Raw genomic sequence first — 11680 nt, 5'->3', positions numbered from 1 at the left:
TGGAAATCTTGCCACGAGAAGCCAACCACCAGCTCCGGGCAGGCCCTTTAAGAACAGCATTGAGTGTGCCTACCAGCTCAAAGTCACTCAGTGGCCTGAGGGTGAGAAAGTTCTCACACTGCTCAATGAAATCAGTGACATCAGTAGACTCCCTCGACTCCCCGAACTGGGGAAACTCCATTCTAATAGGGGGTTTAGCTATAGCTGCACCAGATGGTGGAAGGGTGACATCTCCTTTAGACATAGCTTGATCAGCAGATGAAAAGCCCGTAGGTGTGGAGAAACTAGCTGGCCTCCAAGAGGAACGTTTTCTGTTGTGAATCTTTGTTTCCAGTTCTTCACCCCACCGCTTATCTCTTCGCTTTAAGCAGTCCACCAACACCTGATCAAATCTCTGCAACTTAATGTCAACATACTCTTTAGCCTCCTTAAGCATTGTCTCAATAGATGCTCTGAGACCCTCCTCCCTGTTGAGTGTGCTGTCATTTGAGTCTTTGAGACGGTTTTCCAAGGTCTCCATCTTAAACTGAAGTTCCTGGATTTGTTCCCCCATCAAGACTCCTTCAGCATCCTCATCCCCATCCAGCGGTGGTTGTTCTTCTGCCGGTGGATCTAGATACAGAGAGTCCAACAAGGTGGTTAATTCTGTGACACCACTTTGGTTGTGTCTAGTGGTAACGTGGCGATATGGATTAGCTTCCTCAGAAGGGATGGGTTCTGGATCCCAGTCTATAAGAGAGGCGGCATCATCTTGGGGCCCATAATTTACCACATTGGTCCCCTGCTGGCTTGGGGCAGCCATTAATGGCGTGAATCAACAAGGGTAGGTAAATAATGCAATGTAGCAATAATGCAAAGTAACTAACGTGCCTTGAGTGAATGTGCAAAGACTGTGTAAAAAATATATATGTATATATATATTGACTGAAGTAACCTTAGTAAGCTATTATATAGGCTATTTCTCCTTTTTACACTGCCTACACCATTTAACTCAACAGAAAAAAATCTCAAGAACCTGTGTGTGTTTCTTTGCTATTATTGTTTTCCCCTTTTCCCGCAGCATGTATCAAAAATATTTGTAATGAAAACCCATAGTAAACAACTTAGCAATATTTTACAGTAGGAAAAAACGGGTATACATTCACAATACAAAAACAGAATCATCCAAGATCCCCGTACGGGCCACCACTCTGTAACAATTTCCCTTACACTATCAAAGCAAGAGAAAAGTACTACACGCAAAACATAAGGTAACGGGCGGATCTGATACCTACTGATATAAATAAAGCCAGTAACAGCTTACATTCGTTAAATAACCACTAAAGAAAAAATATATAGAATAAGATATACATGTATGTATACTTGAATTAATTATATATTAACGAAAAAACAATGAAACACAAGTTCAACCAAGTGTATTGAGAGATATAACACATAATAATACCCAGACGGGCAGCAACATGCGCTTATTTCACAGCTGGAGGCACGGCCGCACTCCGACACAGCAAACAAACATTCTCAAATTATCCACACACATTTAACCCTCAAAACCCCAATGACCCAATGTCCCAATGTCCTGGTCAGCAGTCTGAATGTTCATTCAAGAGACATAAATTGTCCGTACGGAACTACAATGTCCTCCACGAGATGAAAAAGACCCAAAACCAAAAATATAAGGCGAAGCGTGGCGAGAAGCCGCAGTCAATATATCCCCCGTGGACTTACGCAATCTCGCCACAGTCTGTTTAGCCGATGGGAAGATGTGGTAGTCCAGAAAACAATCGTCATGTAATCCACAAAACAATAAGGTATTAGACCCTTTGATGAATTCTTCATGCATGCAACTATTACACAGAGCCCGCTAAACTCAGACCGCTTTCCCGTTTGAACTCCGGAGTTCCCCCTGACGTCACTTCCCATTCCTCTTAAAACCATATTGCGTGACATAACAATGACGAGAGGACAAAACAAAAACAAATAAAAGTCCATATAATAGTCCGTGATACATCACAGGCATCTGATACAACAGTTTGCTTTTTGTCCATGTGAAGAGAAGAAACAATACAACAAAGCATGTTTATCATCACCTCAAAAAGCTGTACATAAAGGCAGAAATAGGTGACTATTACAAACTAGTCTCTCTCCTGTGAAGGCCTCCTTCCCTTTACCTCTATACAGATAAAACGTTGTCGGGATCATTCCGGTTCACGTGGCTACGCAGACGCAACAAAAATTTCTAAATTAAATTTTTTTTTAAGGCCTAACAAGTAGTTTGTTGAGGGTTGATTTGTGAAGGACTACACGCCTGCGCACATATATATTCAAACGTGCATATATTCAAACTCTCACAATTATATAGCCTCATAATTACTCACAATGGTGAAATTTTGTTGCATCATTTATTGCTTATATTTTTGCCTTGCCATCAGTTGTGTCAGTTATTTACAGTATGCTCTGTAACCGTTCATCTGTGAGACAAATCAGTTTACATCAAACTCAGCACTACACTAAAAACAGGTGTGCTTATGTTTAATGTCTTTGTGAATTGAGTTTAATGAGTGTGATGAGTTTAAGTATTCTAATAAATATCTCTACTGTTTCTCTAATCTTTAGGCCTACTGTTTCTCTGTGTCTTCACCACACACATTTTAAAAAATATATTTTAAAAGTTCTCATCACACATTAAAAATGAATCCAAAAGATAGACAAAATGTATCAAGAGCATAGATCATGCTCTACTGCATATAGAAATTCGAGTTATTTATTTTCTAATAAGCTCTTACCCAAACCAATATTAAATTTCAGAGTGTGACAGGTACAGTTCAGCATTTGGTCCTAAGGGCAGGTAATTTATCTAATTGACAAATGTATCATTATTGTACATTGTGGAAAACCTGATAAAACTAGTTACAAAAATGATCTTAGACAATTCTTGAGTGGCAAAAGTTATTCTATTTTTAAATAACAGCTGTATATTGAGATGTGGTGAAATGACATTTGTTCATTGCAGGTCGGGAAAAAAATGTAATGTAAATTAACAATTTCTCTTGTAATCTAAGTTTGTCCTCTTACAGACCTTAAAACTAGGCAAATTATTTAAACTTATGAGACTGTTACATGACTTTTGAAGACGTTTCTTCACAAGGCTAAAAAAGCCCCTAGTTGAAGAAACGCCCATATAGCCGCATGGTAAATGCATATATTGCAGTAGGCTATACTGAAAAATATAAGCACTAGTTTCCCATATATGGAAATGTATTATGTAATACATTGCAATATATTCCCATTATATATGTTTGTTCCATAAGGGTGAAATGACAAGATCGGAGCTTTTTTGTTGAATGTTGTACACATCCCCATCTCAACAAACTTTCAAGACTATCAAGTTTATAAATGACCAACTTCTAAAAACAAATTGCTAGGTGTCTTTGTAAAGACATGCTCGCTTATTGCTGCTGTTAGGCAACCGCTTCCAGTGTGAGAACTCTCGCGAGGCTGACGCGGAGCTCAAGCTGGCGGTGTGAAACTGCCGTTAGGAACTGCTTTCTCTTCCCCTTTAAGCATTCACGCTTAGTCTCACTGTGGAAGGAGACGGGAAGCACTGTATATTTCGCTCTCTCATACACACGTGCTATTTTCTGTCTCTTTGTGGCATTACCACAGTGTAAATCGTGTTAAAACGTTGTTGATAAATACTTCATGACGTGTATCCATGTAATTAGCTAACTCTCGTTGAAACTGGCGCTTTAATCGTGATAAGCCTATCCCTTCATTCGCGCGTGTGTTTGTCCATGCAGGAGTGAGAGAGCAGGACTTCCAGTGTGTTTTGCTCATTTCGCCTCTTACTACTCTTCTTTAAGGTATGTTTGCACTCTTAATATAATTTGTTTTAGTTTTAAGTTTCAATGTGATTGAATAGCAGTCTAAGATGTAATATTTGTTTGACTAACATCATCAGTTAGGGGAGAGCGGGGGCAGGTTGGCACACTTTTCACTCTCTGTCATATTTCTCAGTCATGGTTAAAATAGTCTAACCAGTAACAACTGAAAGGTTAAGATCTCAGCTAAACAACAGATATATTAAATGTTCACAAATGATTCCTAAAAATGTTTTATTCATCATTAAAGTCATGTTGTGTCCAGTATGGGGGTTGGTTGGCACAGATGCTAGTTACAAAGAATGAGGTGACAAATATGAAGAACTTGAGCATGTAATTCAAAACCGAAGCAGAAAAAGATTCAACAGAATTTCTGCCCATTTTTAACCAAATGATTAACCAAACCAAAAACAAATACAGTATAGTATGTGTGTGTGTGTGTGTGTGTGTGTTTGTGTATGAGTGGCACTGATAATGTATGATGGGGGAGGGGTGTATGGTGAGTGGCACTGAAGCTAAACTTCCCCAGGCCAGCTATTCTCTTAAAGGGGTCATATAATGGTACATGCACTTTTACAAGTTGATTGTACTGAAATGTGTGTTGGCAGTGCCTGTACACAACCATCATAAAATGATAAAAATCCATCCAGTTTTTTTTTAAAAATCTTCTTATATGTTTCCCCCCATCTCAAATCAAGCCGTTCGACCGTGTGACGTCACAAAATCGACGCCCCTCCCACGATTGTTGATTGACAGCAGTGTTTCAACACAGACCCACCCTCGCTCATGAGCGAGCTGTCAATCATAGTCCGCGCGTCATTGTTGATACGCTGGAGCACTGTCTATGAGCAGAATGGCGTCTAAGCGATTGTGGTGTTCTGTTCTTGGGTGTAATAACGAACACAGCAGTCATTTTGATGTTCCTAAATCCGAACCGCTGAAGACGCAGTGGCTGAGTTTGTTTTCGCAGGGAATATTCCCCACGATCAACGTCAATGCTTTTATGTTTGCGCGATTCATTTCACACACCAGACTGCTTTACACACGAGGGTCAGTATAAAGCTGGTTTTGCTAAGAAGCTGCTCCTGAAAAAAGGATCCGTACAAACTATTCGTGTTCCTGCTGCACCTCCAGAAGAAGAAGTGTGTGTAACGTTTTATTAACCTTTATATTAATATTAATATTTATATTAATCTTTGCAAATCGCTTGCTTGCACGCTTCACGATGAATGTGGCTGTTTACACTCAGGGTACATTACAGCATGTTTTCTATTTACGACGTTCTCAATATAATTCATAATCCCACGTTTATAATGAACAACGCGTTATGGTTATTGTGTTATTGTGTTACAAACGGTGTACGCACAGAACAGAGGGGCGGGGTGAGCAAAGCTCATTATCATTTAAAGACACATGCACTTAAACGGCGTGCTGAAAACAGAGCTGTTTTTGATCAGGTAAAATAAGTGTTTTCTTACAATACTAATGAGAATTTTTTATTAAAGTATATAACAAACTTTTAATTTAGACCCTAAAGAATCATATTAGCTTGTACAAAAATGGCATTATATGACCCCTTTAACATATGTAAATTGTGTGTGTGTGTGTGTGTGTGTAGTATTAGGAGTATATGGATATGGATTTTTTAGTGCCGATACCGATTTTTTTTCATCAGCCTTAGCCGATGACCGATACGGGCTGCCGATTTTCTTGGGCCGATATTTGGAGCCGATACTGCTTTTGCTCACTCAATTTACATCATAAAAATGACACAATGATGATAACAAATGTTACAAGTCTCAATTTAAAAAAGGAACATTTATTTAACTTAAAAAAACAATATTTGACAAATATTAAAAACGTGAGGTAGAACAAGTAAAAAAAAAATGTCAGTGCTGAAAATACTGAAAATAAATATTTAAGCATAATTCAAATACCAAAAATAAATATTTAAGCATAAATAAAATAATTACACAAGTGCAAACTGTACAATACTTAATTTTAAAAGTAACCAACTATTTACAACCTAGTCATTTAATGCTTAGGCCTAAATTTTAGTGCACTTAACTTAATCTCTTTTAGAGCAAATGGCTTTCCTAAGAAAATGGCTTTTCCTCCATTTTAAACAAAACAAAAACGATTTTAAACCAAATAGATTCTCAGTTTATTATGAATTAGGGACTGTTCACATATCGCGTCTAAAAACATGTCGAAAGCACGGCCGCGCCGCTTTCTCCTTTCTACAAGCGTTTGCGCTCCCGTGGCGTCTGTCGTTGCTATGCAACCAGTGGCGGTTCTACATTGAATTACACCCTGGGCGAGACCCCTTTCGAGCGCCCCCCCGGCGCCCCCCAAATATAATTTTTGTTACCCCATTGGCAGATAATGTTTTGCTTGTTTTAAGCAAAAACTCAATTTTTATTTATTTCCCCAGAAAACAAGACTTAATATCTTATGTAATTTTACTACTTTAGTAAAATAACGTTATGCATCTTTATTTAAGAAATGTTTGATATTTGGACTGGAAACAAGACAAAAATACTAAGTAAGAAAAGCATTTTTGCAGTGTAATAACTGAACTTGCAACAGTTTTGTTGCAAAGAACAATATTATGGTGAAATTAGATCTCGTGTTTGAGTTAAAACCGAATTATTGTTAAGCATAGCAAGAATCATAGAAAAAAGGCTAACAAATAAGAGTTATACGCACCAATTAATATTGCCCCTTCATTCATGACATGGATACCATAATCATACAGAGAAAACATAGTTGCATACCTTTATCTTTCGCTCGTTTCTAAATTGGGCACCTGATGGCTTTGACCTTTCTTGTCCATCTCTTATTTGGCCCTCGACATCGGCAATCAACAGATCCCCTGATCCCCCCATAACTGTCACTCACGCTCACGAGTCACGACCAGAAGTCAAGACTAAACCAATTCACCTTGGTGGTGGTGACCAAGTAATCGTTTTGTATTACCTATTTTTATTAGCCATTCAGACCATTCAGAAAAACAAAAATGTGCAGGAAATATAGAGGCCCGTATTTATAATATTATGAATGAAATGTGCGTTATCTGGAAGAAAGTCGAGGTGTGACTGATAACTTCGATAACTATATGGATCCCTTATAATAACCCTTGTCCGTTCCATTTGGGAGAGACCCAGAGGTGAACTGTCATCCGCGCCTCCTCTATTTGTTGGCAATGCGAATAGTTCATAATGAATCCATTGATCCAGATCATTAAATCTATAACTTCAGAATTAAGAAAGCTTTTTAGAATTTTGCTTTATGAGCAAATATTCTATTTCACTGAAATGTCTTAACTGTTTAGATTCATTTTTAGTTTAAATTTAACATGTTTGGGTTACATTGTTCTTGGTCTAGGTTCTAACTTTGTGCACCCTACATAATTTGTTTTAATGCGTTGAAGACTTTTCATAACAAAACGAGTCCAGATTTCATTTCTGGAAGCCGGGCTAAATAAGCAAGCATTGTTACTGTATTCCTAGATAGACTAGACCCGCAGTCACCTCTCAGATATCAAATACAGACATTAGACAATACATGAAAGGAACATTTCAATAATCACACTGGTAACTTATTTAACTAATAATAATTCAGAAATTCAAATATGTTTCCCAAAATCAATCTCCTTTTGAAAGTTTTTCTTTTGCTATTTTAACAAATGGAAACACCTAAAAAATATTTAATTTAGTCATTCATTCATCGCCATATAAGTTTACCCAATTATCTATTCGGACCTAGTCCAGCAAAGTAACCTATCATCCATTCTCTCTTATCAGAGAACAACTATTACCACTATTCAGTTTTATATTTTTTTAGCATCTATAATATCTGAATTAGGGTTCTAAAACCCTCACATTTCTTCAAGAATAGTCCCTAGATTATTTATTATTTTTACAGTAATGTATTTAGAGTCCCTATACTCTATAGAATTAGGAGATTTTCCTCTTCTTAATTTACGAGTACCTGAAATATTTTCAAATTAATCAGTAATTGTTCAAATCATGAGATCTAAATACTCAGTCCTACAGTATAGTTTGATTGAACCAAATAAAACATCAATATACATCACACATAATTAATTATTTTGCTAAGACTAAACCATTAGTTGGTCCACATATTCCTCCCAGTTGTGTTGATCATCTCATTGCTCCATGGACGTTCCATCTTCACCAGGGTGATTTCTTTGCGAACCGTTGCAATGGGCTTTCCCTCGATGGCAAGGGAGGTACGTTACTAGCACGCCCTTGATCCCCCACTTGACGCTGTGTGTTGTCGTTGGCGTTGGCGTTGGTGTGTGGGGTTGGCGTTTGGCTCAGGCTGGTTGGTGTAATTTAAGGTGAGAAGCTTGGACGGAGGTGTCACACACTGCAACCTTGCTGATAGTTGCAAGACTTTTCCTCAGAACACAACCGCAGTCCACTGGACCTTGTTTGTGGAGTGAACCATAAGAACAACCTGTGAATGGAGACCTTAAGTATTTTTGTTAATTACAACATGTATCATGTCGCCAGACTCATCTGCTTGTCTGGCTGGTCGTCCTTTTTTGATGAGACCTGTAAAATTTCATGTTAAACAGTAACATGACAATATTTTATACATTTGGAACAGATTCAGTTCTGTTCGATGAGATCCATCATGACATCCTGTAAAAGGAAAAAGTTAAGTATGGGGTGGACAGTGCAAGCTTGCTTGCTCTCTGCCTTCCCAAAGTTATACGCTGCGCATTTGTGTGTGGCATTGTTTATTTCTGCCACAACAATAATTCAGCCCAGGATAGTTGGCCAAAATCATCCATGGTCGCTGTTTTACTGGGTATATTTTAACCTCTGGGCATATTTTACCATGTGTGTCATATTTTAACCTGTGGGGTCATTTAAACCGGTGGGCCCACTTTATAATTCTTTAGATACAGCTGTTTTGATTGACAATTTATTTATCTCTGTGTTTCTCAGAACACCATCTTTCACACACTCATTTTCACACACCCCTCTCTGGCCAGAGATTCATTCATTCCTTCATTCATTCATTCTTGTCTGCCTTAGCAGTTTATGAACTGAATGGGGAACATATATTTATTAGGAGTGGAATACCACCAAATCTGAACGGTAACAACTTCGATGATGACAGAAACTACTGAACGTAGACACACTGTGACATTCCCCTTGCGACAGTGTCTGAACGTTAGGATATAAATTGTCCGATGCAGTCGCCATGTGATTGAGTTTACACAGTGGACGTTAACCTAACTTTTCAAAAATCAAATAGATTAAACACTTTTATTATAATAATTGTATAGACCTACAGTTGCAGTTGAGAGAGTCAGTTTTAACTTCTCAAATGCAATTTGTCATTCATCACACAATTTCAATTTTCCAACTTTTTGTTGTTGCTCATAAGCTATTTAAAAGAAGATTTAGAAATCTTCACACAATCTTTGATTCATGGACAAAAAGGAAAAAAAAAACATTTCTATCTCGTACCCCTGGTGATGACAGCATGTGATTTCAAAAGTTTAGAATTAGAAAACATTGTTTCTATTGAATCTAGAAAATTACCTTTAAATGAAATGGAGTGATCAATATTTTTTCTTTTCTAGTCATAATTTCTCTTTAGACGCCTTGTGGCCTATATTGTATTTTCTTTTCCAAAGAATTCTGCAATGTCAATAACCTATTAATGCTTTTACATAACTCTCACTGCCATATCCAGCCTCAGTTTTAACTGAATGTTAACTTCCGCTATTGAACTTCCTACAGAAGGGCTGTTACTGACTGGTATCTATTGAAAGCAGATTCAAAGAGTTAGTTTAAACAAAGAAGAATATGAAGAATTGCTGAAACCAGTGGATAATCAAAAACAATCAAGTTAATAATAACTAAATTTGAAACGGTCTCTGTAGTGATCATTGGAAAGGCAGCACCTAGCCCACAAGGCTGATTGTCTTTCTGTGTGGATTATCATTCAGTTGAACTTCAGGCTGATACATTGGATCGTCAGGCTGTGATGGCACTCTCCTCGGTCTGGCTTTTGATCCATCCTGCCACAAAACTTCATAATGCATAGCAAAATTGTCTTTAGGAAAAGTCTCAAGTGAATTGTCACCTTTGCACTGTCTCAGTCTCCCCATGTGACCCCTCTCAGAAGTGTCAACTTCCTCTTTCAGGAGGGCGGCTGCAGGCCCCACTTCCTCTTATTTTTCTGCAGTCATCCCACTTTTCAAGGCAGCTGTCTGAAATCTTGAACATTTAGAGAACCGCAAAAATCAAAAGCAAGCACTTCTTCTTTGCAAAGACACAGGAAAAAGCAGGAAAACTCCTCTAATTATAATACAGAGTATAATGTAAACAAAATAATTCTTTTTACAAGAAACCAAAATAAAATGACTAAGATGTCTGTTATGTGCTTGTTCAAATCACAATTTATATTTAAAGTTGGTCACCCAATCTCATTCTCATATGCACAATGCACAAAAATGATCTTAGTTAAACATACAGTAAACCATTGACTCTTAGAATCTCATAGATCAAAACCATTTTTCCACACTGTCTCCCAGGGATAACAGAATACAAATTCTAGACGCCTTCATATAGAAAGTATAATATTTAAACACTTGCAATTCATATAGTACTATTTATTCATCACTTTAACAGTTCTGATTCCCTTAATATCTTTTCTTAGTGTCTGTTTGTAAAACCCTGTGCTCTCAGATTGCCACACATTTTTGTCAGTGGTTGGCCACCAATCTTTTAGTGAGTCACATTGTTTCACAAAAAGCCCCAACTCTCTCCACTCTGCAGTCAGTGGTTTAGCTAAAGAGATGTGAGGGACGGCCCCCTCCACATCATACAGTGATGCTTGGCTATCAGTCAGTTCAACCTTCACAGCACACCATTTATCTGACCAAACTAACTCTGAGGTTTTCAGTTCCTCACTCTCTAGTTCAGACCATTTTTCAGCAAAAATTTCATCTGGCTCCCTGCTAACATGACATGTGCAATGCAAATCACTTTCTTCCATGAAATCATGGTCAGGAGGCATCCTATCTGTGGCTTTGTTTTGCAGACCACACTGAGGAGTGCCCCATTCAAAAACATATAATGTTTCAGTTGGCATTCGCACCATGCTCATATCAGCAGTGAGGCCACTGTCATCACAATACAAGTTCAGCTTCAGTTTACACATCAAATCTCTTCCCAGAAGAATACAAGGACAGGTAGTAGTCACCAGAAAAGCATGAGAAAATGAGCGATCACCAATCTGACGAGACAAATCTGCTGTATATTGTTCCTTTACCAGATGCCCTGTGGCACTTCTGGAGGTTGCCCATTTTCCAGATAATACAGTTAAATCAGGCAATTGTTCATTTTTAATTACTGAGTTCGTCACTCCACTGTCAATTTAGAACTTAATTTTCTTTCCCTCGACACTAATGTCAATCATTGGTAATTTTGCAAATGCTTTATACATTCGTTCAGTGTCAGCAAGCGAACTTTCTTCATTGCGAGAAACAGCAAGCATATTTTCTTACTATTCGCACTCTCTAATGGTGCTAATGCTGCATTTATCTGTCGTCTTTGTCTGGTAATTGCCTCATTTAACCATACATCAATAATTTGATCATCAAGGTCATAATTATCTTCTTCCTTTCTTTTTGGACTTGTTTTTGTCCAATTTTCCTTTGTCTTTTGCAGATGGCTTACACTCAGACATTAAACACACATTAAATCCGGACAATTTAATTAACTATGGTATCCTATGATGCCACCACGTTC

At 37.8% G+C, this 11680-nt stretch overlaps 1 protein-coding gene across 1 annotated transcript in view; it reads left to right on the top strand.

The window, feature by feature from the left end:
* The first annotated feature begins 3570 nt into the window (after positions 1 to 3570).
* The window catches only part of LOC309494292 (uncharacterized protein), a 41575-nt gene continuing 33465 nt past the window's right edge, over positions 3571 to 11680 (top strand). The window contains exon 1 of the mRNA XM_082163564.1: positions 3571 to 3860. The gene's annotated coding sequence lies outside the window, so the exon portion shown is untranslated. The remainder of the gene's footprint in view (positions 3861 to 11680) is intronic.

The sequence above is a fragment of the Leuciscus leuciscus genome, assembly GCF_965113295.1.
Source record: "Leuciscus leuciscus genome assembly, chromosome: 1".
Classification (NCBI taxonomy): Eukaryota; Metazoa; Chordata; class Actinopteri; order Cypriniformes; family Leuciscidae; genus Leuciscus; species Leuciscus leuciscus.
This window is presented reverse-complemented; position numbering and strand designations above follow the sequence as displayed.